Here is a 3,945-nt window from a genome sequence, read left to right on the forward strand (position 1 = left end):
TAGACCTTTCTAATCATTACGCATGCGCAATCCTATCAAATTTAAGGTTTCAAAATGCATTTTCATTGGAGTCCAGATAAACCTGCTAAAACCGGCTGAAGTAAAACCATGCAAATATCTCCGATACCAAATTTTCGACAAAATAGTCGCCTAGACTATTACAATGGCTTGCTTTAAAGCATTGGCATTACACGAAGTAGACATATTGTCTAAGTTGAGGTGTTGCCAACACTGCCAGGTGTAATTATCAGCTGAGCAGTAATTCAAGTCGACCACAGAGAAATCAACTGTGCCAAAGTTGAAACATTGTCTTGCAGCTGGTCAGGTGTAGTATAAACAACTGCACCAGAAAGCAAAAGACTTGGACAGTGCTTGGACACATGTGGTGTTGTTGTTTAGATTAAGTCTGACCGTCTGCTAGACAATGTTTCAACTTTTTGCAGAGTTGGTTTTTTTATGATCGACTCATATCGCCGCCTAGCTGTTAATTGCACCCGACAGTGTTGGCAACACCTCGATTTAAACAATATGTCTCGTTCGTCTAATGCCAATGCTTCAAAGCAAACCACTATAACTGAATGATGAGAAATAGTTTTATTGAATGTGGAGCTTTTAGTTCGTTTGAAGAAGAGCAGCTTTTTTGTCAAAAGTGACGAGAGGTTTTTGCATGGTTTCTCTCGAGCATCAGTTTTTTAACCATTAAATGAGGACGTGTGTGAAGGATTGAGAAGCTACCTATAATATGAAGACTGTCTTTAACCTTGAAAATTATCATCGTTCAACAAACATTTTCACTTCGTAGCAGTGCAGGAACAGAAAGAGCAGATACTTGTGGCAAGAGAAAGAACATCTGTGTTTGATAAACATGTAGAAAGTCTTGGTCAGAGATATAAGAGTCGAGTACGCCCAGAATACAGCTTTGTTGGGAACGGCGATGTTCAAAGGAAGATGCTAGCTTGTTCACTATAGGGACAAAGAGAGAGAAAGAGAGAGAGATATATACTATGGGGCCTTTTACAACTCACTGCTTCCAAAGAGCACCAGCGATTCAATCATGATAAGCTCTGAGATAAACAACAACGATGACGACGACGACAACAACAACAACAACAACAACAACTTAATAATAATAATAATAATAATAATAATAATAATAATAATAATAATAATAATAATAATAATAATAATAATAACATCCAAATCGATAGAGAATACGTACAAAAAAAGGTATATAATAAAGGAAGGAGTACTAGGGATTTAAGGAAACACTGATCGAGCTTAGCAAACAGCAAAACGTTCAGTTTCTGAATTTAACAGAGAGCGCTATGTAACACATCTTGACTAATTATTTTAGTATCATTTTTATTAAATTCATACATAAACGTAAATAATATTGATGCCATTGCTTACATTTTTAAACATTTCATTTTGCAGTGCCAGCAATTTATATCTTGACGTAGTTATTTTTTTTCGAGTTTTATCTTTAAGGATATCTTTACAAATCATTTTTTAAGTTGCAAACCTCTTTAAGATTGGTAAATAAGAAATGGCGTTTATAATTATTTTGATTTTGATTTTATGGAATTGGTTCTTTTATGGATCCTGTTTTAAAAGTTGCCATACAGATGTTTCTGTTGTTGGTGATATATTATTATATATTTTAGATTTTCATGATTTCTTGACGTTGTTGAGTGGAAATGTTGAATATTTAAATACAAATATGGAATCGTTAGAGGATAATTTGAATTCACACTATCATCAATGAATTGTACAACTTGATTAGCGTACTACTCATGTATGCCAAGAATCGCCAACTCGTTAAAAAGGCGGTATGTGTACAAGTCTTTGGGACTTCATATTAGCATATGTTACTACCTTTGTTGGAGTGGGATGTACTAATATTTGTTCCTTATGTGTTATATAATAATCTCCCAAAACTATACGACAAAACATCTATCAAGTTGTACCGATACTAGTTAATGGACAATGAGGTTCCATTTCGCTGTACGTCGACGATTTAGCTGACGTAACGTGTATTTGCTGTCTATGTACAGTCATCATCAAGGTCAACCCCCAATATATGTCAACATGATTCTCTGCACATGACATGTCCAAGGCAGGGCAAACACAAGAGGAGAAAATGTGTATGTATGTTACTTAGAGCTGTCATTCACCTTGTCGTGCATACGTTTAATCATGAAATTCCGTAACAAAACTATTCGTGTTGTACTTTATGCGTAGACATGTCCTGTTAAAGCTGAATGATTATAATTGTTTGTTTTCTTCAGTATTTTTGTTTTCTGCTCCGTATCCAAAATCGTTTTAAAATACCAGGTGTACAAATTATAAGTTCTCATTTGATATGAAAATACAATAGCATTTTGATTACTTGTACTAAGTTTCATAAAATTTGATGCGTTCATCATTGATATATAGCATAAATTATAGGCATCATTAAGTATCTAGATTGACAATTAGTTGGAAGTCTTTCACGACTATACTACTTTGTATCTCCAATATATGTTACAAATTGAAATAAATTGAGCAAGGTCCTTCCAGGGATAAATGAATGCAAAGAATGTGAACGTTCGTTGATGTGCAAAGTACACACATATTTCTTTCAGTTCATTCATACATGTATGGTGTGATGTGTAAGACCTACTAATATCTGATGCTCTCACCATTGGTATATGGTTGAGAGAGAGAGAGAGAGAGAGAGAGAGAGAGAGAGAGAGAGAGAGAGAGAGAGAGAGATATTGTGTCAAAGATTGGTAAACTTACAAGAACGTTTTCTTCCCAGAATTTCAATAACTTACACCCTTACACTGATTCCTATACCATGCTGTTTTCGATTTTACGCATAAGACATTTGATGAGAATACTATTCTCTGACAATGCTTTCTTTTTCGTTCTTTCTTTTTTTCCTGTGACGCCCACAGCGACCTCTAGAGATCGTTCTGTGACATTGAGAATATGAGTACGGAAAATTCTGCAAATTGACCTACACTGACGTTACCCTTTCCTATTGAACTTTTAATAACTGCTTCTGCTTAGCAATTTTATGCAGTTTATCCTCAGTAAACTGTGAAATTTCGCACGTCAATTCACAGCGTTTTGCAGCGGTACAGGACAGCTATCCTTCAAACCATAGGTCTTATTTTTGTTTCTATGTTCGAATTAAAGTCACTAACGTGACGCTCTTTATTCACCCATGCCCAGCACAGTGTAGAATGCGTTGACCGACATAAGCAATGCAAAACATAGTTAAAAGGAAACCAAAGTTGCATTGACGACACTCGACAGTTAAGATTCATGTTGGCATAATTCGATTTACGAAGGGACTAGGGGCAGAAATTACTGAGAGCTAGAGAGGCCCTGTGTTTTTTGGAGGCGTTGCAATTTTTCGTGCAGGCATATGAAGGGTCATGAAATTTCACGCATGCCTTTGGGGAGGGTCACACTTTTTGCGCATCTATTAGAAACAAAGATGTGGCCGATATAGAGCTTCACCCAAAAATATGAACCCACTATAATGGGAGTCTATCAGGCAAACTATTCACAGTTTTCCTCCCACAAAGCAAGCTGCATATATACTTTTATAGATCTTTGATAGTTTATGCAAATATACAATGCTTGAAGTGAGAGGTAAAAGTGTATGTTTGCACAAGAAATTTGATGAAAATGTTGATTAACTTTACATGAGCGTCCAAGACAAAACAACGAATAATTTTAGCAATATAAATCTAGCAATCACCGTGCATTTATAGACGTGTGATAATTGATATATACGTACTTTATCAAAGTAGGGTGGTTACAAGTGTATACCCTGACTGTCAGAGAACATTAAGGTCTGTAGACACCTTACATGGTAGCATAAAGCGACCAAATGCATGCTTATGTAACGTAGATGCAATATAATGTCATTTAATAGAACGTATACAACCT

The sequence above is a fragment of the Ptychodera flava genome, chromosome 12, assembly GCF_041260155.1.
Source record: "Ptychodera flava strain L36383 chromosome 12, AS_Pfla_20210202, whole genome shotgun sequence".
NCBI classification, from domain to species: domain Eukaryota; kingdom Metazoa; phylum Hemichordata; class Enteropneusta; family Ptychoderidae; genus Ptychodera; species Ptychodera flava.